Raw genomic sequence first — 26779 nt, 5'->3', positions numbered from 1 at the left:
TCAGTGAGCCAAGATCGCGCCGCTGCACCCCAGCCTGGCAACAGAGCGAGACTCCATCAATACATCATACATACATACATACCTTATTCTTCCTAACACTGGAATGGATTCCCATTTTACTCTCACTACTGATAGATACAATGTATTGTTAACCATAGAAAGAAAACTGCCAAGCTAAAAGACTGGAAAGGAGCTACTGGAGTGCTCAGTGGAATGGGTAACATAAAATTTAAGGGAAATTTGGCATGCATATGTCTATATGTATAAGCTATGAGCTATCCTTGGAAGATCATCTAGAAAGCGGCAACAGTAGCTGTCCCTAGGAGGCATTTGGATGCTCCAGGCCCCAAGGCTCTCAAGACAGTTCAGACTTGAAAGAAACTTTGGAGGAAGCAGGATTTGGTGGCAGAGGCGCTGAAAGAGCTAGGCTTTGCAGTGGACCCCTGTAGGTTCAAAATGCAGCTTGAGAAACTCATTTAATCTCTGATTTTAGACCTTTAGAATTCTGTAGCAGTGCAAATATTACCTATCAAAAAATAATTAAATTCATTAAAAAGACAAATAAAAAACAATTACATATTAATCATAGTGATCTCTGGGTGGTTCTTTTTCCACCTCTTTATACATTTTTGCCTTTTTCAAACATCTTAGCATGAGAATGTATGCTTTAAAAATCAAAAACAAAACCATGAGAAAGAACTGGAGCCTAAAGAATGGCAGAGAATATTTGCAAACCATGTACGGATAAAGGACTAGTATCTAGAATCTGTCAAGAACTGGTACAAGTCAATAACGAAAAGACAAATAACCCAGCTAACAATGGGTAAAGAATCCAAATGGGCATTTCTTCAAAGAATATAGATAAAAGGCTGATAATAACATGTAAAGATGCTATCTGGGAAATGTAAATTGAAACCATAATGAGATACCACTTCACACCAGTTAGAATGGCTACATTTCAAAAGATGGGCAATAGCCAGGCCTGGTGGCTCACGTCTGTAATCTCAAGACTTTGGGAGGCTGAGGCGGGTGGATCACCTGAGGTCAGGAGTTCACAACCAGCCTGGGCAACATGGTGAAACCCTGTCTCCACTAACAATCCAAAAATTAGTTGGGCATGGTGGTGTGTGCCCATAATCCCAGCTATTGGGGAGGCTGAGGCAGGAGAATCACCTGAACCTGGGAGGCAAAGGCAGCAGTAAGCTGAGATTGTGCCACTGCACTCCAGCCTGGGCAACAGAGCAAGACTCTGTCTCAAAAATAAAGAAAGAAAGAAAGAAAGAAAAGATGAACAATAACAAGTATTGGTGAAGACGTGGAGAAACTGGAACCATCCTACACTGCTGGTAGGAGTACTAAATGTTGCAGCTGCTGTGGAAAATAGTTTGGGCAGTTCCTCAAAAGGTTAAACACAGAGCTACTGTGTGATGCAGCAATGCCGCTCCTAGGTAAACACTCAAAAGAAGCGAACACTCATCCACACAAACACACGTGAATGTTAACAGCAGCATTATTCATAATAGCCGAAAGTGGAAACAACCCAAGTCCATCAACTGATGAATGGATGAACCAAATGTGATCTATCCATGAAATGGAATATTATTTAGCAATAAAAAGAAACAAATCACGGACTCATGCTACAGAACGAATAAACGTTGAAAATGCAATGCTAAGTGAGGCTGGGTGCAGTGGCTCACGTGTGTAATCCCAGCACTCTGGGAGGTCCAGGCAGGCAGATCGCTTGAGCCCAGGCATTCGAAACCAGCCCGAGTAACATGGAGAAACCCCATCTCTACAAAATAATGCAAAAATCTGGCCAGGTATAGTGGCACGTGCCTGTCGTCCCAGTTTCTCGGGAGGCTGAGGTGGGAGGAATCCTTGAGCCCAGGAGGTGGAAGCTGCACAGAGCTGAAATCACACCAGTGCACTCTAGCCTGGGTGACAGATTGAGACCACGTCTCAGACAAAACAAAACTAAACAACAATAACAACAACACGTGATGCTAAGTGAAAGAAGTCAGACACAAAAGGCCGCATACTACGTGAGTCTGTTTACATGAAAGGTCCAGGATAGGCAAATCCATAGAGACAGAAAGTAGACGAGGGATTGAAGGGGGTCGGGGAGGGCTACAGGGAGTGGGTGCCTAATGGGTGTGTTCTTTCTGTTTGGGGTGATGAGAAGGTTCAATAATGGATGCTGGTGATGATGTCAGCACTCTGTGAATACACAAAAAGCCATTGAATCATGCTTTAAATGGGTGAATTGTATGATATATTAATTATATCTCAATAAATAAGGCTCTTTACTAAATGTAAAAGGTACAAAGTGCTGGAAGAAAATGTCAAACAACAGCTTCTCTTCTATGAGGCTTTGTTTGTTTGTTTGTTTGGGGGTTTTGTGTGTTTTGTTTCCAAGGCCTCGAAGAAAATTGGAGCCAGCAAATGGGTGGATGGATGGCTGAATAGATGATGAGATGATTGAAAGATCGGATGGGTGGATGAGTGGGTGGATGAAATTTCCAATGTGCTCACTCCTAGAGCTTTCTTTTTCCTTCGGCTCACCCAAAAGTAGAGATGCAACTACTCCAAGATGATTCTCTTTTCAAAACTCTCCATTCCAGCCACGTGTGAGCTCAGGCAGACAAGCACTCACCACGACATGCGGTCACTACCCTTCCGACCAGATTTCCTCTCCTGTGCCCAAAGTAGCAGCAAGTGGGAAACGCTGGAATCCCATACACAACTTCTAAAAACACGCATAGAGGCGTGGTGTGTGTTCCAGACCTGTGCCCCAGGCTGTGGGGCTCTCAAGACAGATCAGACTCGGAACAAACTGCTGAGGAAGGAGGATAAGGCGGTGAGGTCACTGTCACTGAAGAGCCAGGCTTTGCAGTAGACACGTCTAGGTTCAAACGCAGCTTTGCTGCTTGGGCAACTCACTATCTCTCTGGGTTTCCAGTTCCTCATCTGTAAAACAGTAACACCCTCCTCGTGAAGTCTATGCCTCTTCAACACCAGAATTAATGAGGGTGTCACTTGGGACCTGGCACCCACCACTTAGTTTCCTTTTTCCCCCACCCACCGCTGTGCCTGGCCTCCCCCGGCCTGAGACACTGTGTGATATGGTCGCCTTCACGAGTTCTGCTTTCAGATAACCTGGATTCAGTACAGGTTTGGCTCCTCCACTGTGTGACCCCGGGCAAGATACTTAACCTCTCCGTGCCTCAGTTTCCTCATCTGTAAAATGGGGTTAATAATAGCTGCCATATAAGATGTAAGTTTGTTCTGAGGATTAAAGGAGTTAAATCTTACGGGTGGCTGAGGTCAGTGACAGGCATATACTATGCACTCTGTGAATACCGACAACAATAGCATGACGCAGCGGCATATTCCTACAGGAAGCCCTATCTGAAAGGCAGTAGGGGGCGGTGGCGAGTAGCCAGTTGGCTCCTGGGGGAAACGTGGCCCATCCATTGGGCCTCTCCAGCAGTCCCTGGGCTCAGCAGCCCTATTTGATCCTGTGGAATAATGACGACTCTACCACCCCACTTTACGGCCATCCTGTCTGTGGCTTTGAACAGGAAGCCGTCTTTCCTCCCAGACACACTGGTTCCCTTCCTTGTCTCCATGGAAACAGGCCAGGCTTGGTGCTGCTGACTGGCCTGGAGTCAGGGTTTGGTGGAGGACAGATTAGAGGCCATGTGCTTACCTGGGGGCACCAGGGAAAGACCGTCTTGGAATATTCTTTTCCTGATGCCTGGAGCTTGAGAGAGGGGTACCCTCAGAGCTTCTGCAGAGAGAATTTCAGTGCTGACATTACAGGAACAGGCTAAGGCTGGATGTGGTGGCTCACACCTGTAGTCCCAGCACTTTAGGAGGCCAAGGCAGGCGGACAGGTCAGGAATTGGAGACCAGCCTGGTCAACATGGTGAAACCCCATCTTAATTAAAAATACAAAATTAGCTAGATATGGGGGTGGGCGCCTGTAATCCCAGATACTAGGGAGACTGAGGCACAAGAATCCTTTGAACCCAGGAGGCAGAGGTTTCAGTGAGTCAAGATCATACCACTCCACTCCAGTCTGACAACAGAGCAGACTCTATTTCCAAAAAAAAAAAAAAAAAAAAAGCAGCAGCAGCAGCTGAGGTCAAAGGAACAGGCCGACACCAGGTATGGGGCCTCCCACCTGTAATCCCAGCACTTTGGGAGGCCCAGGCAGACAGATCACTTGAGCTTAGAAATTGGAGGCCAGCCTGGGCAACATAGTGACACCTCATCTCTGCCAAAAACAAAATACAAAAATTAGCCAGATGTGGAGGTGCATGCCTGTAGTCCCAGCTACTTGGGAGACTGAGGTGGGAGGAGCGCTTGAGCCCAGGAGGTCGAGGATGCAGTGAGCCATGATCGCACCACTGTACTCCAGCCTGGGTGACAGAGTGAGGCTTTATCTCAAAAAGTGTGTATATAAGTAAAAATAAAAAATAAAGGAATAGGCTGGGGGTGGTTACCCATGGTCAGCTGCCTCTCACCTCAGTCGGGCACCTCCTTCCTGCTCGCCAAGACTGACCCCATCTTTTATCTCATCTGATGACTACCTCAACAGCAGAGGGAAGGGGGGATTTCCAGCCCCACTTGACAGATCAAGCAATGGGGGCTCAGAGAAGGGAAGCAATTTGCCTAAGGACACACAGCTGGTTCTTCCTCTTTTCCTCTTTCAATGTTCCCTCAATTTCCGCCATTCCTTTTTTTTTTTTTTTTTTTTTGAGATGGAGTCTCACACTGTTGCCCCGACTGGAATGCAATGGCACAATAGCAGCTCACTGCAACCTCTGCTTCCTGGGTTCAAGCAATTCTCCTGCTTCAGCCTCCTGAGTAGCTGGGATAACAAGAGCCCACCACCATGCCTGGCTAATTTTTTTGTATTTTTAGTAGAGATGGGTGTCACTATGTTGTCCAGGACGGTCTCGAACTCCTAACCCACCTTGTGATCTGCCTGCCTCGGCCTCCCAAAGTGCTGGGATTTACAGGCATGAGCCACCGCACCTGGCTGCCATTCCCTTTTTAGTGACCTTTGTGGGATTCATTGCTTCTGATTCAGACTTGGATTACTCTTTAAAATAAAAGATAATAATGATAACTAAAGTTTGAATACCTACAATGTACCAGGCATTTCCTACACATTATAGCACATTTTATTAACTATCCCGGAGCAGGTATCGGTGCCCCTTTTGGGTGTCCCTCCCATACATACTTCAGACAGGCCTTTGACATTGCTGGGGAGATGCATGAGGTTCCCACTAGTGAGCTCTGATGGGGCCCCACAGTTGCTCATCCACTAAAGCAGGTATTGAGCACCTATACCTTACCAGGTCCTTGACAAACTGTGAAGCGGTGTGCACTGCTTTGTGAATTTCCAAATGGATCATCACCCAGTTTGGTAAGAGGTAAAGGCAAATGGGAATGGAAAGGAGATGGGAAAGGAGGGGAATGAGGTGGGGAGGGGTGGAGAGGTACAGAGGTTCCCCGGGAAGCTTCTCCATCTCCTCTCAAATCAGGTGGAGGTGGCGGTGGCAAACCTAGATGTGGGTCCCTGGGATCTGTGTCACTGGGTCAACCCTGAGGCACAGTCCCAAGGAATGAAGTCCTTTCGGGCCTGGCCTGGATCCTTCTCCTACAGTTTTCTCCCTGGAAGCGGGCCTGTGATGGGGGCCAGGCCAGGTAAGGGAAGACACAGAGCAGAGCCTCACATGGGCACAGCCTCCACCCAAGGTGAGAGCTTCCTGGCCCCATGATGGGGCCCTAGTTTTTGGTCCAGGGATGGAGGAGTCTCACCTCCACAGCTATCTTCCACTCATCAGGCCCTCTCTAAGCCCTCCATCCACTCCTCCTAGAAATCAAAGGGCCAAGCTGCCTTCATCTCTTCCCCATCCTATAGTCACAGCTGTGGCCTCTGCATTGGTGGCCACGGCATCAGTCACCTCCTAGTTCCCTCATCCTCTCCCAAAAGCCAGCACCACTGGGTGCGGTGGCTCACACCTGTAATCCCAGCACTTTGGGAGGCCAAGGAGAGCAGATCACTTGAGGTCAGGAGTTCAAGACCAGCCTGGCCAACATGGTGAAACCCTCTCTCTACTAAAAATACAAAAAAATTAGCCAGGCATGTTAGTGCATACCTGTGATCTCATTTACTTGGGAGGCTGAGGCAGGAGAATTGCTTGAATCTGAGAGGCAGAGGTTGCAGTGAGCAGATATTGCACCACTGCACTCCAGCCTGGGCAACAGTGCGAGATTCCATCTCAAAAAAAAAAAGCCAGTGCCCAGACTGGCCCCAATCTGGTCAAGGTTAAGGAAAGAAGAAGGGGTTCCTTGTAGCCTATGCCCATACCAGCCTGTCAGTCAGAGTCCTCAGTTTCCCCACTCAGGCCAGTCTCAGCCTGGTTCAAGGCGTTACTTCCTGGCTTTTGTCTTCAAAAGCTAATTAAGCCAAGGATGGGGAGAGAAGAACTCTCTCTAGATGAAGAAACAGTCCCAGAGACCCAGACAAGGGGAAAAATAAGCCTGAGTCCTGGGGAGGGGCCAGGGCCAGCTCAGGATATCCCACCGAGGGGCCAGGCTGGCATGGGGCCACCAAGGTGGTAAGACTCCAAGTTCAGGGATGGCTATCAGCAATCACACAGGCACACAGGACCCTCAGCTGACAGCCACCAAGTGCTTCTTGTGGCTCTGTTAACCTAACTAATGGTCACCACAACCCCAGGAGGTGGGTGCTGCTCTCTTTCCACTTCACATCTCAGAAAACTAAAGCACAGTGAAGGTCAGGACTGGCCTGAGGCCACACCACTGGGAACTGGCAGAGCCAGGGTTTGAACCCACGACACCTCCATCTCCTGACTCCATACAGCCGGTCCACAGTATGGATAGAGGGGCTTTCCCAGAGCCGTGGCCAGGAGTCAGATGGTTCCTCAAAAGGCTAAACCCAGACTAACCAATGATCCAGCAACTCTGTCTCTATGTATGTGCCCAGAAAAATTGAAAACAGGGACTCAGACACTTGCACACCCCTATTCAGAGGAACCTTATTCACCATGCCCGAAATATGAAAGGTGGCCAATGACGAAACACATGGATAAGCAAAATATGGTCCATCTGGCCAGGCACCAGTGGCTCACGCCTGTAATCCCAGCACTTTGGGAAGTCGAGGTGGGAAGATCATAAGGTCAGCAGTTTGAGACCAGCCCGGCCAACATAGCGAAACCCCGTCTCTACTAAAAATAAAAAAAATCAGCCAGGCATGGTGGCAGGCACCTGTAATCCCAGCTACTCAGGAGGCTGAGGCAGGAGAATCACTTGAACCTGGGAGGCGGAGGTTGCAGTGAGCTGAGATCATGCCATTGCACTCCAGCCTGGGCAACAGTGAGAGACTCCATATCAAAAAAAAAAAAATGGCCCATCCATATTTCACAACTGAAATATTATTCAGTCGTGAATATTTTGTGAATAATATAAATTTCACTTGGACATTATCTCAAGTGAAACAAGCCAGTCACAAAAGCACATATACTGTAGAATTCCACTGACATGAGGTCCCTGGAGTGGTGAAATTCATAGGTAATGTGGGGAGGGGAAATTGAGGAATTATCATTTAATGGAGACAGACTTTCAGTTCGGGAAGATGGACAGGGTCTGAAGATGGGAGGTGGGGACAGTAGTAGCGCAACAAAGTAAATGGTCCTCACTGCCCCTGAACTGTGCACTTTAAAACGGTTAAAACAGGCCAGGCATGGTGGCTCACACCAGTAATCCCAGTACTTTGGGAGGCCAGGACAGGTAGATCACTTGAGGTCAGGAGTTCGAGACCAGCCTGGCCAACATGGTCAAACCCCATCTCTACTAAAAATACAAAAATTAGCTGGACGTGGTAATGTGCACCAATAATCCAGCCACTAGAGGGGCTGAGACAGGAGAATGGCTTGAACCTGGGAGGTAGAGGCTGTAGTAAGCCAAGATACCACCACTGCACTCCAGCTTGGGCAATGGATGAGACTCCATCTCAAAAAAACAAAAAACAAAAAACAAAAAAAAACAAATAAATTGGTTAAAATGGTAAATTTTATGTTATGTATATTTAACCAGAAAAAAAAAAAAAAACCCCGACTTTAACACAGCACTGAACTCGGCATAACCCACCAATGACCAGCGTGGATGTTCTGCCACATTGGCTCAATGGGGCTGTGAGTGGAGGAACTGAAGCTGGTTCTGTGTGGACCTGAGCTTGGTCACACCTGTCACAGTGGAGGGCGGCGGGGACACAGGCAGGGCGGAGGGGATGTGGAAGGGTGTTGGCTCAGGAACAGAGCTCAGCTGCCATTGGCTGTCCTCAGCAGGAGCTGGTGGGGCATCCCGGAGAGCTCAGACACAGCCACAGGCCTTAGCTAATAGTAGCTCATCCCATTATTAAGCATTTGCTGTGTACTGTTAATTTCTGCAGACATTCAAAGTACCATGGATGGTCTCCACTACACAGACGAGGAAACGAGGAAACGGAGGCCCAAAAGAGAAAAGCAGCCTGCCTAAAGCCCCCAGCTGACAGGCAGCAGCATAAGGCCTGGAGCCCCATCTTTCACAGCTGTCCTCTCCCTGCTGGCAGCTCCGCCTCCAGCAGCCATTCACTGGGGAGGTGCCTGGTGCTAGGCTGAGGCTTCCAGCACTGGCCCTCACCTCCCTGCACATTCTGAGGGCTCTGGCTGTGCAAGCAGTGAGCCTGGTCTACAGTCACATCCTCCATGGAAGTTGCTGGAAGCAGATACAGCCCAGGCAGAGCCTCAGGGTCAGTGATTCTGTTCTGTCTGGGGAGGAGGAGCTCAGGGGACCACCTCTCCCAACCCCTCCTCTGGGGGCCCACAGAGACCTCTGGTGAGGACGTGATGGAAGTTAAAGTGGACTCGTGCTCTCCTGCCCTCTGCCAGGGCTCCGGGAGGGGTTTCAGAGGCCTGCTCTGCCCCCAGCTGCTATGAGTACTGCCACAGCCGCCTCCACCCCAGGAAAAAGAGGAAGTGGTCAGAAGCCAGCAAGAGAGAGCCTTAAAAGAGGACATGTCCCAACCCTCACAGTCCCCTCCCTGCCAGGCGAAGTGGAGGAGCTGGCCAGCCACTTCTTGGAACCTTCCACCCAGGGAAGCTGGAACCTGCGTTAACCCCACAGTGCTGTTCTAAAAACACTCTAGAATTCTGAGGGCCTCCAGGCTTCCAGCAGCAGGGAACTCTGAGATGCAGGGGTGGGGAACAGAGGAAGCTCCCGGCTCAGTGTCCAGCCCCTGGGCAGGTTTGTAGTTCATGCGTGAAAGAGGGGGCCTACATCACAGCAAAGAGTTGTGGGTTCAAATCCTAGCTCTTTTACGTAGATTATATACATATATTATAAGTATTTTTAATATTTATTTATTTTTTGAGATGGACTCTTGCTCTGTCACCACGCTGGAGTGCAGTGGCACAATCTTGGCTCACTGCAACCTCTGCCTCCCGGGCTCAAGCGATTCTCCCACCTCAGCCTCCCAAGTACCTGGGATTAGAAACCTGCCACCACACCCAGCTAATTTTTGTATTTTAGTAGAGATGAGATTTCACTATGTTGGCCAGGCTGGTCTTGAACTCCTGACCTCAGATGATCCACCCACCTCGACCTCCCAAAGTGCTGGGATTACAGGTGTGAGCCACTGCACCCAGCCTCTTTCACATATTTATAGGGTAAAAAGTGACATTAGGATCTATAAATACAATGTGGAATAATTAAACCAAGCTAGTAACATATCCGTCAACTCAAATACTGAACTATTTTTGTGATGAGAATGTTTGAATTTACTCTCTTAGCAATTTTGAAATGTACCACACTCTATTATTAATGTCATTTACCACACCGTAAAACAGGTCTCATAAAAGCCCCATATTCCACCTATCTGAGATTTTGTACCTTTGACCACCATCTCCCCATTTCCCCTCCTCCAGCCTCCGTAACCACCATTCTGCTCTCTGCTTCTATGAGTTTGACTATTTTAGATTTCACGTATAAGTGAGAACATATACTTGTCTTTCCGTGCCTGGCTTATTTCACTTAGCATAATGTTCTCCACCTTTATCCATGTTGTTGCAAATGACAGAATTTCCTTGGCCATCAATCTCCAGTTCTGGGCCAGGTGCGTGGCTCCCACCTGTAATCCCAGCAATTTGGGAGGCTGAGGCGGTCAGATCACCTTAGATCAGGAGTTGGAGACTGGCCTGGCCAACATAGTGAAACCCCACCTCTACCAAAAACACAAAAATTAGCCGGGCATGGTGGCATGCAGCGGTTATCCCAGCTACTGAGGAGGCTGAGGCAGGAGAATCACTTGAACCCTGGAGGTGGAGGTTGCAGTGAGCTGAGATTGCACCACTGCACTCCAGCCTAGATGACAAGAGTGAAACTGTCTCAAAAAAAAAAAAAATCTCCAGTTCTCACTCTGCTTTATAAATGCTGAACAGTATTCACAATAGTTCACGGTAAATACGTGGCACATTTTCTTTATGTTTTAATCTGTCGATGGACACTTAGCCTGATTCCATCACTCAGCTATTGTGAATGATGCTGTGATGAACTGACACTGCAGACATCTCTTCAACAAACTGATTTCAGATCTTTTGGGTAAATATCCAGAAGTGGGATTGCTGTGCTGGATCTATTTTTCCTTTTTTTTTCACAGAGTCTTTCTCTGTCGCCCAGACTGGAGTGCAGTGGCACAATCTTGGCTCACCGAAACCTTACCCTTCCAGGTTTAAGGGATTCTCCGGCCGCATCCTCCTGAGTAGCTAGGATTACAGGCACCAGCCACCACGCCCAGGTAATTTCTCTCTCTCTCTTTTTTTTTTTGTATGTTTAGTAGAGATGAGGTTTTGCCATGTTGGCCAAGGTGGTCTCGAACTCATGACCTCAGGTGATCCATCTGCCTCAACCTCCCAAAGTGTTAGAATTACAGGTGTGAGCCACCGCGCCTGGCCTAATTGCTAGATCTTATACATTATTTTCTAGGTTTGCTGAAACCTATATATCTCTATGTGTTTATAACTATTTTTTTCACATGAGATCATATTGTTCTACTGTTTTTCTTAACAGTAGATTATAGATCTCTTTCTAGGTCAGCAAATCCAGTAAAACTTCTTTATCTCAGCCATGGCACTTCGCATTCCATTGTGCAGATGGAATACAGTTAAGCGAAGCAGCTGCCCCTTCATGGACGTCTCAGCTGTTTCTAGGTTTGTGTCTTTGCTTCATCAGCAATGCATCTTTGGACATGTATCCTCGAACGTCAGGGTGAGTGTATCCACAGGGAAAGAAAATCATTTGCTGTGTAAATGCTGGACACATACCACAACAATTTTGATAGAAACACCAAACTGCCCTCCAAATACATCACTGCTTGAATTGGTAACATCCATCTATTTCTTTAAATTTATTTAATGAAGGCCAGGCACAGTGGCTCACGCCTATAATACCAGCACTTTGGGAAGCCAAGGCGGGTAGATCGCTTGAGGTCAGGAATTTGAGACCAGCCTGGCCAACATGGTAAAACCTCGTCTCTATTAAAAACACACAAAAATTAGCTGGGCCTGGTGGCAGGCGCCTGTAATCCCAGCTACTCCGGAGGTTGAGGCAGGAGAATCACTTGAACCCAGGAGGCAGCGGTTGCAATGAACCGAGATTGCGCCATTGCACTCCAGCCTGGGCGACAGAGTGAGTGAGGCTCCGTCGCCAAAAAATTTTTTTTAAAAAATTATTTAATGAGAAAGACTAGTTTGTTTAAGCCATATAATTTGATAAAAATCAATCACACTATTTTTAAAATCTGCATCTTCAGGGATTATAGAGCTGTTAAAAAGCAGCCCAGATGGGTTCAGAGTAGAGGATCTTTAGCTGAGTTAGCTCCTACCCTCCCAAATAAACCACCCAATCAGCTGTACGAGCACATGGAAATCAAACCCTGGTTTGGCTGCCCAGCATCCTAGACTGCTGTTTCCTGCCTGCGGAGCCCCTTGTGAAAGTCTCAGTGGAAAGGAGCTTTAGTGAGCATCACAGCCTGGAAGTAAACTGCATCCTCGTCTTCCACCCTGAGCTCTCTCCTGCTACCCCCAGCGAACTGCTCCAGACCTCAGTGCCTGGAGAGGTCACCTGCAGGAGGAAAGGAGCCAGGTTCCGTCATAGTTAAGACTCTGTTTTAACCCCAGCTCTGCCAGTGTCTCCCTGAGCCTCTCTGAGCCTCTATTTTCCTAATCTGCCAAATGTGCCAGATAAACCCTAACTAGTTCACAGGCTTGTAATAGGGATAAGATGTGGAAACAGATGTGAAAGTCACTGGCTTTCCTTTCTTCTGTTTTGGGCTTGCCATCAGGTCTAGAACCGGGGAAGAGGAGATCCGAGTCTGGGGTTTTCTGACCACAAGTGCTTTCCCAGAAACAGTCTTCTTTGAGGTTTTTTTTTGTTTTTTGTTTTTTTAATTTGAATAGCTTATATGGGCACATGGTATGACATTCAAAAGGTCTAAAAGGGTAAGTGTGAGAAGTCCCCTGCTTACCCTTAATGTCCCCCTCCTCAATCCAGTTATCCTCCCAGAGGCATCCTTAGTCACGTCCCCCTCTCCAGTCCCGTTCTCCTCCCAGAGCCATCCTTAGTCACAGTCACATCCCCTTCCCCAATCTAGTTCTCCTCCGGAGGCATCTTTAGTCACATCCCCTTCCACAGTCCCGTTCTCCTCCCAGAGGCATCCTTAGCCACCTTCCCCTTGTGTCTCCTTTCAGGGTCAGTCTTTGTGCATTTCCACAAAAACGCAACATTCTGCAGACACTGCTCTGCATCTTGCTTTCTTTCTTTCTTTTTTTTTTTTTTTAAGTTTGAGACAGTCTTGCTCTGTCGCCTAGACTGGAGAACAGTGTGCACTATCTTGGCTCACTGCAACCTCCACCTTCTGGTTCAAGCATTTCTCATGCCTCAGCCTCCTGAGTACCTGGGATTACAGGCATGTGCCACCACACCTGGCTAATTTTTGTATTTTTAGTAGAGACAGGGTTTGACGATGTTGATCAGGATGTCTCAAATGACTGGACTCAGCCGGGTGCAGTAGCTCAGGGCTATAATCGCAGCACTTTGGGAGGCCAAGGCAGGCGGATCTCCTGAGGTCAGGAGTTCCAGAACAGCCTGGCCAACATGGTGAAACCCCATCTCTACTAAAAATACAAAAATTAGCCAGGAGTGTTGGCAGGTGCCTGTAATCCCAGCTATTCAGGAGGCTAAGTCAGGAGAATCACTTGAACCCTGGAGGTGGAGGTGGCAGTGAGGCAATATCACGCCATTGCACTGCAGCCTGGTCGACAAGAGCGAGACTCAGTCACAAAACAAAACACAGACCTCATTCAGTTAACAGTCATGTCTCTAGTGTACTGTAAACTGTAATCTAAAACAGTCCCTCGGTCTACGTTGTCTTATATGACACTGACATTTTTGAGTGTCCAAGCATTTCGCAAATCTCTCTAAACTTGAATTTCTCTGATTCTTTCCTCATAACAGATTTAAACATTTTTTGGCAGGAATATTACATAGGTGATGTTGCACCTCGTTATTTTAAATGGCAGCATGGTATTCCAGTAGATGGATACATCACAATTTATGTAACTCATTCTCTATCCATAGGTGTCTAAATGATTTCCAATCATTTATTTAAAAAACAATACTACCATTAACATTATTATTTGAGACAGAGTCTCGCTCTGACACCCAGGCTGGAGTGCAGCATGATCTCAGCTCACTGTAACCTCCACCTCCAGGGTTCAAGCGATTCTTCCGCCCCAGCCTCCCATGTAGCTGGGACTACAGGCACCCACCATCACGCCTGGCAAAGTTTTGTGTCTTTAGTACAGACTGGGTTTCAACATGTTGGCCAGGCTGCTCTCAAACTCCTGACCTCAAGTGATCCTCCAGCCTCGGCCTCCCAAAGTGCTGGGATTACAGGCATGAGTCACCGCGCCCAGCCCCATTAATATTCTTAAACTTTTGTCATTTTGAAAATGTTTATGTCTTCAGGAGAAATTCCTAGAGGCGGAATCACTGAAGCCACACACATATGCCTTTGTAATTTTGTAAGCTATTGCCAAATTGCTCTTTATAGAGGATAAACCCATTAAGACTATCACTAGCACTGTTTGAGGCTGCTTGACCCAGAAGCTTGTCATATGTTTTTAACTTTCATCTCACTGTGTCCTGGCTAGCAAGGTGGTTGGTGTACCTTTGCCGAATCCCTGTATGTGACAAGATTTCCTTACCTTTTTGTCTCTGAATTTTGGCTGGAATTTGAATGAAATTATAACTCCCAAAATACAACAAAGTCCCCTGTGCTCTCCTGGAGCAGAATTCTTACTCCTGGTTACAAAACACATCTGTTTGCTTTGTAGGCTCTGCTGATTCCAAGAGAAGAGGGCAATGAAGATGTGTTAGGTACCATAACAGTTGCCTGATCAATGTTATCAAGCCTGAAAAGTGGAAATTATTAATATGCCCATTTACAGATGCTTAGGAGGTTCGACCGCCTGCTTACTCAAGCTCGAGTGAGAAATAACCAATCCAGATATGAATGGCATCACAGAAGTGTGTATTGCTCTTATTCTCCGCCTCCTTGGGTGTTGGGGGTGGAGAGTGACAAAACCAAATCCTACACTTAAACTCCAAATCTGAAAGTTGTTCATCCCCTGCCGGCACTGGGGTGAAAGCCCCCACGGTTCCCAGCCCCTGGCTCTTGGACTACGTGAAACCAACCTCCCCAGAAGGCACCACTGAGGGGGCGCGCCCCGCCCTGGAGGCCACCTGGACTACATTTCCCAGAATGTAATCTGTTCACAGCCGCGGCCATGCTTCCGTTTCCGCTCCACATGTCTTCTGGGATTCGGGGGTCGCCACCTGTGCGGGGGGCGAAAACGCAAGCCCTCAGGACACCGTGCCGGTGGCTGCGACGGCCCCCCCACGTGGCACAAGTAGATGAAGTTATAAACCGGGAAGCACTGGGAAGACCTGAAAGCACATTCTACCTCCCTTTATCAAGCAGGCCGGCTCTGTTTGTGGCCACAGTGTCCTGGGCAGACATGGGCTGGTCCTGGCTGACTTTGGGTTAATAGCGGTTCCATTCGACTTTGGCATCCTCTTGCCTGCTGAGTTTTCTAGGGGCCATGAAACTCCTTCCCTGGTTCTGTGACATCATGTTGCCCCCAGAAGCGCACCATTGTTCTTCCTCCTTCAGACACTTGGTCCCTTCTAATAAAGAAAAAGGAAGGACGTAACTTTGAATGGGCTAGTCTCACCCTACAGAGAGTCAGGTCGTTATATGACAGCCAGGAGGCTCAGGAACAAAGTCTGACCGCTGAACTTGGCCTCTCAATGCATAGCTGAAAGCAGAGGTTCCCTACTGGGGCTTCGTTGAAACTCACATGCCGATGCCCCTCCAGAGCTGCTGGATCAGCCTGGGCAGAGCACCCCACTGACCCTAATGTGCTGCCAAGGTCAGAACCTGAGATATACAGGGAAAATGGGAAACATTGGCATTCTAGGCCGGGCGCAGTGCCTCATGCCTGTAATCCCAGCACTTTGGGAGGCTGGGGCAGGTGGATTACAAGGTCAAGAGATTGAGACCATCCTAGCCAATATGGTGAAACCCCATCTCTACTAAAAATACAGGCGTGGTGGCACACACCTGTAGTCCCAGCTACTCCTGGGGAGGCTGAGGCAGGAGAATCATTTGAACCTGGAAGAAGGAGGTTATAATGTGTCAAGATGGTGCCATTGCACTCCAGCCTGGTGACAGAGGGAGACTCCGTCTCAAAAAAATAAAAAAATTGGCATTCTAGACTTAAGCTACTTTTTCTTATAGAAGCTACCAGACTGCCCACCTTGAGAACAGTAAATGTGCAAATTTATCTCTGTATCCCCAGGAGCCAACCACATGCAGCCCACAATAGGCAGCAGACTTGGGGTTGACATCCAGCTAGTAATTACCATAGGGCCTGTGGTCTGTGACCATTAGTTGGTCAGGGTCCATGTCATCTTGGTTGTTAAATATGTAGAATGCAACCCTGAGTTATAGTCCTTGTTTGGATGAAACTGAGCAAAATTCAAGTTGGGAGAGGCAGAGGATGGTCAAACATGAATATTTTTGGTAACAAACATAAAGGCTATTGCAACATGGAGAAAAGAGAGGTTCCTGTGGCCACAAGTTATCCAAGAAGGCTTCTGGCCACTCTCCTTATACCTCTCATGGGTCAGCACTAGGTCACATGCTCTTCCCGGCCAATCAGTGGGAGGGTGGTTAGGAATACCATCACTGGCTTAGACCAATCAAGATTGAATCTTGGGCTGGGTTACCCAACACACCTTTTCTAGTTCAGCCCTGCAGTGACCTGGATGCCAAACCCAGCCCTGTTTCTGGAGTTCATTTACAACCAGCACTTAACCATCTCATATTCTTTGCTGAATGTTTATAGAAATGACAGGGAAAAGGTTCCACTGCACAACATTCTTTTTCAAGTCCATATCTGTGTTAGGGTTAAGATGAGACACTTGGCTGGGTGCGGTGGCTCACACCTGTAATCCCAGGACTTCGGGAGGCCAAGGCAGGTGGATCACAAAGTCAGGAGTTCAAGACCAGCTTGGCCAGCATGGTGAAACCCTGTCTCTACTGAAAAATACAAAAAAACAAAAACAAAAAATTAGCCGGGCGTGGTGGCATATGTCTGGGGTTCCAGCTACTCAGGAGGCTGAGGCAGGAGAATCGCTGGAGCCCAGGAGGCAGAGGTTTCAGGGAGCCAAGATCCCGCCACTGCACTCCAGCCTGGGTGACAGAGCAAGACTCTGTTTCAAAAAAAAAAAAAAGATGAGACCCTTTGCCTCTAGAGAAAACAATACTTCTTCCTTTCCCCTTCCTTCCTGCAGCACCAGCCTTGTTGGCCCCCTTTTTCACCTCTCCAGATGCTCTTAAAAATTCCAACTCCTAGGCTGGGCATAGTAGCTCATGCCTCTACCCCCAGCACTTTGGGAGGCTGAGGCATGAGGATCATTTGAGCCAAGGAGTTCAAGACTAGCCTTGGCAACATAGTGAGACTTTGCCTGTTAAAAAAAAAAATTAATTTTCTGGGTATGGTGGCCCATGTCTGTAGACCCAGCTACTCAAGAGGCTGAGGTGGGTGGATCACTTGAGCCCACGAGGTCAAGGCTGCAGACAGCCATGGTCTGGGTGACAGAGCGAGACTCTGTCTTTACAAAAAAAAAAAAAACAGTGCCTCCTCATCATCCCCACCAGCTTCACCATCATGACTGCTATTTATGGAGTGCCAAAAGATTTAGAATTTTTTGGTTACAAGTGAGAAGAAAATTCAACTCGATCTGTTTTAATCAAAAAGGGAAGTTATTCCCTCATGTAACTAAAAACCCATGACTGCAGTCACAGCTGGATCAAAAGGCTCCAACAATGTCATTGGGACTTAGTCTCTCTTCATCTTGCCATTCTCCCTCCCTCGGGGTGGGCCTCACCTCCAGGCAGGCTGCCTCCCACAGTAGTCCTGCAGAGCTGCAGCTTTTGCTTCTCCCAGCTTCACATCCACAAGAGAAAGGATCTCCTAACCCACCAGTCCCAGTCAAAACCCTGAGACCACCTCTCAGCAGCTTAAGGTGGATGAAGTGCTCGTTCCTGAGCCCAACCTCACGCCATTCACTCCACTCCAGCCCTCTGGCCTCTGGCGCTGGGAATGTGCCTCACTCCCTCCAGCCTCTGGGCTTTGACCACACAGGTCACTCTGCCTGGGCTCTTTGCCTGGGTAACCAATGTTCCAGCAAGTCTGTGCCAGTTGGGATCCACTCAAGAGACAGAGCACACTGTTTTTTTGTTGTTTTGTTTTTGAAACGGGGTCTCACTCTGTCACCCAGAATGGAGTGCAGTGGTGCAACAATGGTTCAACCTCCCCTGCTCATGTGATCCTCCCACCTCAGCCTCCCAAGTAGCTGTGACTACAGGTGTGTGCCACCATACCCAGCTTTTTCTTTCTTTTCTTTCTTCTTTCTTTCCTTTCCTTTTCTTATTTTTCTTTCTTTCTTTCTTTTTTTTTTTTTTGTAGAGACAGGGTCTCACTATGTTGCCCAGGCTGGTCTCAAACTCCTGGGCTCAAGAGATCCCCCCACTTCAGCATCCCAAAGTGCTGGGACTACAGGAATGAGCCATCATGCCCAGCTAGACTGGTTCTTTTGCCAGATAAAACATAATATAAAGAACTGTTAAGCAGGTATTGGGAACCAAAAAGATGAAATGGAGACACTAAGGTATTGCAGCTTAATAATGACACAGAGCAGACCCCCTTCCGACAGCTGGAAGAACAAGAGGAGCAGGACAAATGAGAAAAATTTTGAAGCTGGGAGGAGAAGGGGCTCTGTGGAGCTGGTTCCCAGACGCTGAGGAGGGCTGGCCAGAGGGGAAGTGAGGCTCCCCGACCCCTGTTCACTCCCCTCTCGTAGCACCAGCCCTTTTCTTCATAAACACCCACCACGGGGTAACAAAGTGATTACATGTACTGTCATCTGTCTGAGGTCTCCCCACCAGCCCCCTGAAAGCAGTGGGATGCCTGTCATCACACCTGTCCACCCCTGTGCCCAGCACATACTAAGTGCTCCTCAAACCATTGCTGATGGAATCATTTGTCAGGGTAGTGCACAGGACATCCCTGCCCTGGCCGGACTAAGACTCTGCCAGGTTATCCAAACCCTCCTTTATCCTGCGTGGGGGCTGGCGGCGGGGGGCGGTGGGGCTCAATCGAGACAGTCTAGGCCCTGGGAGCAGGATGGAAGATGACAGTCACTCCTAGAATCGGACCTATGCAGGGTCATCACCTGTGAAGCAGAACCATCCTCACCTCTGCCCCTGGGGTCCCTCACTGGCCTCGCCCCAGTCAGGCCCTTCCTTGGGCACTGCCTGGCACCTAGCAGGTTGAATGAATGAGACCTCACCCCTGTTTTCCAGGGGTACCATGTACTCGGAGTCATGGATTCTCTAGGTCATCTTTGGACTGAGAGGTACTATGCTACCTTTTAAATTTTACGTCCCACTCCCACACAATGGTAACTTTTATATGCTTTTTACCACAATTAAAATTTGTTTTTAAGTTTTGAGGACATGGACGAAGTGAGTAGAATTTTGAGGACTAGAGGCTGGGAAGGGTAGGAGGGAGGGGAGGATGGGGAGAATTTGGTGAATGGACATAAAATTTCAGCCAGGTAGGAGGAAGGCGCTCTGGTGTTCTGTAGCACTGTAGGGTGAATATGGTTAACTACAGATTATTGTATCTTTTCAAAAAGCTGGAAGAGAGTTTGAATGTTCACAACACAAAGAAATGACAAACGTTTGAAGTGATGAATATGCTAATTCCTCCGATTTAATCATTACTCTTTTTTTTTTTTTTTCCCTGAAACAGAGTCTCTCTGTTGCCCAGGCTTCAGCTTACTGCAACCTCCACCTCCCAGGTTCAAGCAATTCTCCTGCCTCAGCCTTCCAAGGAGCTGGGATTACAGGCATGCACCACTACACTAAGTTAATTTTTGTATTTTTAGTAGAGACAGGGTTTCACCATGTTGGCCAGGCTGGTTTCGAACTCCTGGCCTCAGGTGATCCTCCCACCTTGGCCTCCCAAAGTACTGGGATCATAGGCATGAGCCACCACATTCAGCCTGATCAGTACGTATTTTATATGTGTATCAAAATATTACTCTGCAGCCCATAAATACATACAAATTGAGGAAAATTCAAAGGGTAAAAATTTTTTTATGGAAAAAAATCTCCCCCCTGCAAGTAATAACCCGTATGATACAGTGATGCTTTGGAACCAGTCTGGGTTCAAAGAGAAGCGATTCTATTTCCTGGCTGTGTGAGCTTGAACAAGTCACTTTACCTCTCTGAGGGGTAGTCTCCTCTTCTGTAAAATACAACTAAAACAACATCAAAGCCCCAGCACAATGCCTGGCCCACAGTAGGTACTTAATACAAGCTTGTTCATTTCGTCTCGCTGTAAGCGAGCTCTAATCACAGATCAGACCCGGAGGACTCACCTCCCTGAGAGTGACCCAACATCCCAGCATGGGGCTCGGCCTGGATGTCGGGCAGCAGGTGGATCAAAACTAAGGCCAAGAGCCCTGGTCCCTGGGGGAAGGGGCTGCCTTGGGGGAACCTCTCTTGCTCTATGGGGCACCAAGTGTGCATGGATTAGAACTCTACTCAAACTTGGCTGGGTGCAGTGGCTCACACTCGTAATCCCAGCACTTTGGGAGGCTGACACGGGCAGATCACAAGGTCAGGAGAACGAGACCACCATGGCTAACATGTGAAACCCTGACTCTAGTAAAAATACAAAAAATTAGCCAGGTGTGGTGGCATGCGCCTGTAGTCCCAGCTACTCAGGAGACTGAGGCAGGAGAATCGCTTGAACCCAAGAGGCGGAGGTTGCAGTGAGCTGAGATCACGCCACTTAACTCCAACCTGGGTGACAGAGTGAGACTGCATCTCAAAAAAAAAACTGTATTCAAACTTGCTTAAGCAAACTGGGAGATTCACTGTCTCACATCTGTGGGAATTCCAGAGAGGATTCTGACTGGAAGGCAAGGTAGATCCAGGCACTCAAGAGAAACTTCAATGGGTTGGTCTCATTCTTTTCAAGCCCTGTGTGCCAGGGATGCTGACCACAGTTGTGGCCCCTGCCACAACTTCCCCATCTGCCGTCCTAGCCCCCAGCCTGGCGTGAGTTCTTGAAACAGATATCAAAACCTCCTGAGGGCACTAGCTCGTGACAGCTGGAACAATTTTATCCTTCAGGTAGGGCTTCCAGATTTAGGAAATAAAACTGCAGTCTTTGGACATAATTATACAAAGACATTATGTGTTTACCTGAAATTCAACACCCACAGTGGGAAGAGGAAGCTTTTGTGGTTTTTTTTGTTTGTTTCTGTTTTTTTTGAGATAGGGTCTGGCTCTGTTGCCCAGGCTGAAGTGCAGTGGAGCTATCTCAGCTCACTGCACCCTCCGCCTCCCAGGCTCAACTGATTCTCCTGCCTCAGCCTCCTGACTAGCTGGGCTTACAGGTGCCTGCCACCACACCCAGGTAATTTTTGTATTTTTAGTAGAGACGGGGTTTCGTCATCTTGGCCAGGCTGGTCTCGAACTCGACGCCTCGCAAAGTGCTGAGATTACAGGTACGTGCCATTGTGCCTGGCCCCACACACTGTTCTGTGCACTTATCAATTCATTTCATTTCATTCTTTTAACAACCCTACGAAGTAGGCATCATTTTCCCATTTTATGGATTAAGAACTGGAGGCACGGGGTGTTTAAGTACCTTGTTCAAGGTCATAGTTGGTGAGAGGCAGAGCCAGGATTCAACCCTAGGCCGTCTGGCTCCAAGTCCACATGCTTAACCACCACACCACATTGCCGTTCCCCATCCCACAGAAGCAAGAGACGGTCCTTTCAGGGGCAGCCGAAGGAGAAGGGATCCCAGCCCTTCCCCAGAGGGGTACGGGGGAGCAGCTGGACCTCAGGTGGCCCAGCGTCAGCACAAAGCCTATCTTCAGTGCCCTCTCTCTGGAAAATACTGGGGCTCCCAGAGAATGTACCAGAAACAGAGGCCACTTCCCAGGCTCCAATGGAGGGCAAAAAGCCCTGGCCTGAAGACTCAGATACTGACCAACTTTACCCCTGCCACAAGCAGACATGTCGGCTATGTGACTGTGGACCCATCACCGTCCCTTTCTGGCCTATTTCTTCCTCTTGCACATAGCAGATTGAGGGTTAATCCCCATATCCTGAGTGCCCTGGGTTCTCTCTGGGGAAAAGCTAGGGGTGAACTAATACCCCAGCCTGTGGTCGACCACCAACTGCTCTGGCCTCAACAGCCCCAGGTGTTGGGAGAACAAGACTCCCCCGTGTCCCCACCCAGACACGGAGTACCAGTGGCTCCCAGGCCCTAGTGGGAGAAGGCCCAACGTTGGCCCCAGCTTCCTCCTGCACAGCACTCTCTAGTTCACGCTCATCACTGCCTGGCCGGCCCTTCCCACCTCTCCGCAGGCGGCACCCCTCCCCCTGCCAGGCTGGGGTGAGTTCTGCCCCTGCCACAACTTCCCTATCTGCCATCTTAGCCCCCAGCCTGGTGTGAGTTCTTGAACCAGGCATCAAAAACTCACGAGGGCACTGGCTAGTGCCAGCTGGAGTGATTTTGCCGGCAGATAGGGTTTCCAGATTTAGGAAATAAAAATGCAGTCTCTGGACATAATTATATAAAAACAGTATGTGTTTATCTGAAATTCAAATTTAACCAGGCAACCTATATGTTATTAGGCAACCCTGCACTTGGGGGACATTGCTGGCATCTGGAGACAGTTTTTGATGATCCCAGCTCAGGGGTGCTACTGGCATCAGGGAGGTCGACACAAGGGATGCTGCTCAGTACCCTGCAGTGCACAGGACAGTCCCCACCACAGTGACCCAGCTCCTAATGGCAAGCATGCGGAGGGTATGAAACCCCCACCTGATGGCCCTCCCAACCATGGCACACATGCTCACCTGCCATCTAGGGGACTTGTCAGAGGAAATCGTGGTGATCCTTACATGAAAGTCAGGGAAACTGAGGCACGGGTGAACTGTCTTATTCAAGGTCATGGTGGAGTCTTTCCTTCTCTAATAAACTCATCGGTTCTTCTAAACATAGAGTCATGCAAGCCCAGCCAGGAAACACAGGTGGGGAGAGAGGTTAGATAGAGCCTTTCAGAGTCCTCAGGCCCCTGGGACTGGGATCCTCTGGGGCTGGATAAGGCAGCCCAAGAAAGGAAGAGGAACCATGCTGACCTGACAGTCGTCACTACTAGGCTGTTGTCAATTGTGCCACCAGGAGGCAGCAGAGACTGGGAAATAATTCAGCACGCCTTGCCCTCCGCAGAGCTGCAAGGAACTGGTCAGTCCTGGCACTGGCCCCTCCTACCCCCATCACCTCCCCCACTCCTTCCCCACCTCCCCTGACCCAGAGTCTGATGCAGCTGCTCTAGAACCGACGGCAGGCATCCGCTTTTTTTTTTTTTTTTTTTTGAGACGGAGTTTCGCTCTTGATACCCAGGCTGGAGTGCAATGGCGCGATCTCGGCTCACCACAACCTCCGCCTCCTGGGTTCAGGCAATTCTCCTGCCTCAGCCTCCTGAGTAGCTGGGATTACAGGCACGTGCCACCATGCCCAGCTAATTTTTTGTATTAGTAGAGACGGGGTTTCACCATGTTGACCAGGATGGTCTCGATCTCTTGACCTCGTGATCCACCCGCCTCAGCCTCCCAAAGTGCTGGGATTACAGGCTTGAGCCACCGCGCCCGGCCGCCTTTTTTTTTTTTTAACTGCTCTCAGGTGATTCTGTGTTGCAGAGAGGATTGCGAAATGCTGGTTTTAGGCCTTGGTTTTCTTTCTTTTCATTTTTTTAAGACAGAGTCTCATTCTGTCGTCCAGGCTGGAGTACAATGGCACAATCTCAGCTCACTGCAACCTCTGCTCCCCAGTTCAAGCAATTCTCCTGCCTCAGCCTCCTGAGTAGCTGGAATTACAGGTGCCTGCCACCACGCCTGGCTAATTTTTTTATTTTTAATAGAAATGACGTTTCACCATGCTGGCCAGACTGGTCTCAAACTCTTGACCTTAAGTGATCCACCCACCTTGGCCTCACAAAGTGCTGGATTACAGGTGTGAGCCACCGCACTCATCCAGGCCTTGGTTTTCATCCCTGATTGCACAGCAGAATTATCTGGAAACTTTAAAAACCCACTACAGTGTTTTTTTTAAGTCTATCCACAGGTCACGGATAAACAAATGTGGTATACACAGACAACAGAATATGAGTTAAGTGAAAGAAATAAAACTCTAACACATGGCCAGGTACAGTGGCTCACACCTATATCCCCAGCACTTTGGGAGGCCAAGGTGGGCAGATCATGATGTCAGGAATTCGAGACCAGCCTGACCAACATGGTGAAATCCCATCTCTAGTAAAAATACAAAAATTAGCCAGGCTTCATGGCGTGCACCTGTAATCCCAGCCACTCAGGAGGCTGAAGCAGGAGACTCACTTGAACCTGGGAGGCAGAGGTTGCAATGAGCTGAGATCGCACCACTACACTCCAGCCTAGGCAACAGAGCAAGACTCTATCTCAAAAACAAACTCTGACACAAGCAACTCTACCAACCTTGAAGATATTGTGCTAAGTGAAGTAAACCAGATACAGAAGGACAAACACTGTAGTTTCTGCCAATAGGAGATTCCTAGAGTAGTCAGATTCATGGAGGCAGGAAGCAGGATCGTGGTTGCCACAGGCTGGGGGAGGAGGCAGAAATGGGGAATTTGTGTTTTTACAGGCACAGAGTTTCCCTTTAGGAAGATGAAAATGTTCTGAAAAGAATGGTTGCACGGCAGTGTGAATGTACTTAATGTCACTGAATGGGACATTCGAAAATTGTTAAAATGGGCCAGGCACAGTGGTTCACGCCTGTGATCCAGCACTTTGGGAGGCCTGAGGGAGGTAGATTGCCTGAGCTTAGGAGTTCCAGACCAGTCTGGGGAACATGGTGAAACCTCATCTCTACCAAATATACGAAAAATTAGCTGGGTATGGTAGCTTGCACCTGTGGCTGGGAGGCTGAAGTGGGAGGATCACTTAAGCCTGGGAGGCAAAGGTTACAGTGAGCTGAGATTGGGCCACTGCACTCCAACCTGGGTGACAGAGTAAGACCCCATCTTGAAAATAAGTAAATAAATAAAATGGTAACTTTTATGTCGTATTTCTATTGCAATAAAAAAAATACTGCCGGGTGCAGTGGCACACGCCTGTAATCCCAGCACTTTGGAAAGCCAAGGTGAGCAGATCATGAGGTGGGGAGTTGAGACCAGCCTGGCCAATATGGTGAAACCCTGTCTCTACTAAAAATACAAAAATCAGCTGGGCATGGTGGTGCATACCTGTAATCCCAGCTACTCAGGAGGCTAAGGCAGGAGGATCGTTTGAACCCAGGAGGCAGAGGTTGCAGTGAGCTGAGATTGTACCACTGCACTCCAGCCTGGGTGACAGAGCGAAACTCCGTATAGATTCCCACTTTATCTGTATAGTGGGAAAATATATGCTGGGTTTCACAATTAAAGCTTAAGATCATCCCACAAAACAAAAGCACAAAGGCCTATGTCCAAGTCTTTCCCTAGACTAATAAAAATGTCTGGGGGTTGAGTCCCGAAAACTGCAATTTTCTCAGTGTCCCAGAAGAATTTAACGTGCAGTCACTGTTGAGAATCCCTGGTTTAAGATCATTCCAAGATTTCCACACCCTGGAAGAATATTGCTGCTCTAGCCATTTATCTCTTATGGTGGTATTCAAATGTGCCCACAGGTTCTTTTATACTCTTCCTTCAAGAGGTAGAAACTGATCAAGCACCTTGCCTCATGGCTGTAATCCCAACACTTTGGGAGGTTGAGGCAGAAGGAGCCCTTGAGCTTAAGAGTTTGAGACATCTCTCGCTCTCTACTAAAAATACCAATAACTTAGCTGGGTGTGGTGTGTGCTTCTGTAGCCCCAGTTTCTTGGAAGGCTGAGGCAGGAGGATCGCTTAAACCCAGGATGTCAAGGCTGCAGTGAGCTATGAACGTGCCACCGCACTTCAGCCTGGGCAACAGAGTGAGACCCTGTCTTAAAAAAACAAGAAGAGGTGGAAATTACTTCCTTTCCCCTTGAGTGTGGGCTGAACTTTGTGACTTGCTTCTAACAGGAAAAACAAAAAAAGCAAAAAGCAGAAGTGATGGTGTAAGACCAAGAGACAAGGTCATCAGAGGCACTTTGGCTTCCATCGTGGTCTTTCTCTTTCTCTTCAATCATTGACCTTTAATAAAGCCAGCTGCCATGTCCTGAGGGCACTTGCGTAGCCTAGGGAGAGGCCAATGTAATGAGAAACCCAGGCCTCCTGTTAAAAGCTGTGCAAGGAATCCATCAGGTAAGTGGATCCTCCAGCCCCAGGCAAGCAGTCCCAGCCACCATCCTGACTGACTGCAGCCACGTGAGAGGCCCTGAGCCAGAACTACCCATCTAGGCACTCCTAAATTCCTGACCCACAGACTTGGTGAGATAATAAACGTTTTCTGTTTTAAGCCACAAATTTTGAAGTGATTTGTTGCACAGCAATAAACAACTAATATACGTCCATCCATGAGTCAATCAGTCATCCACACATCCATCTATACACTCACCCATTCATCCACCCTTCCACTCACCCACCAATCTATTCTTTCATCATCCATCTGTCTATCCACTGATCCAGCTACCCATCCATCCAATCATTCACTCTTTCACTTACCCATCCATCCATCCACCCATCATATCTACTCAGCACAGAACACAGGACCTAGCTCACAGGAGATTGGTGTAAATATTTGTCAAATGAATGAACCAAACATGGTGCAAATGTCTGCTCTCCATTTCTTGCCAAGACAGGCCAAGGGAGGCTCGAATGTGGCCCCTATGAGATGGAGCCAGTATCTGGTTCTGCCAGAGCAGCTCTGGCCTCTGGGTGCTATTGGCCACCTCCTGGGCCCATTTGGCATCATTCCCTTCTGCTAAGAACCACCCACCCTTCTCTCACCCACCCACATACAAGCTGCTTGGGCCTGCCTGGTAGG

The 26779-nt window shown here is 48.4% G+C and overlaps 1 long non-coding RNA gene across 3 annotated transcripts in view; it reads right to left on the bottom strand.

The window, feature by feature from the left end:
• LOC135277289 (uncharacterized) overlaps nucleotides 1-22119 on the bottom strand; it is a 37483-nt gene extending 15364 nt beyond the window's left edge. For 2 of the 3 annotated variants that reach the window (XR_010344915.1, XR_010344912.1), the window contains exons 1-2: nucleotides 21777-22119; nucleotides 3710-3790 (exon numbers count right to left, since the gene is read on the bottom strand). This is a non-coding gene — a long non-coding RNA (uncharacterized LOC135277289). Of the gene's footprint in view, nucleotides 1-3709; nucleotides 3791-8670; nucleotides 8965-21776 lie in introns of those variants that run through there. The other variant, XR_010344914.1, reaches the window with a different exon arrangement.
• Between the last annotated feature and the right edge of the window lie 4660 nt (nucleotides 22120-26779).

This window comes from Aotus nancymaae, unplaced genomic scaffold (genome assembly GCF_030222135.1).
Source record: "Aotus nancymaae isolate 86718 unplaced genomic scaffold, 86718_ANA_hifiasm-v0.15.2.pri h1tg000030l, whole genome shotgun sequence".
NCBI classification, from domain to species: domain Eukaryota; kingdom Metazoa; phylum Chordata; class Mammalia; order Primates; family Aotidae; genus Aotus; species Aotus nancymaae.
Note: the sequence above shows the minus strand (reverse complement) of the source record. Positions and strands in the feature narration are given on the sequence as shown.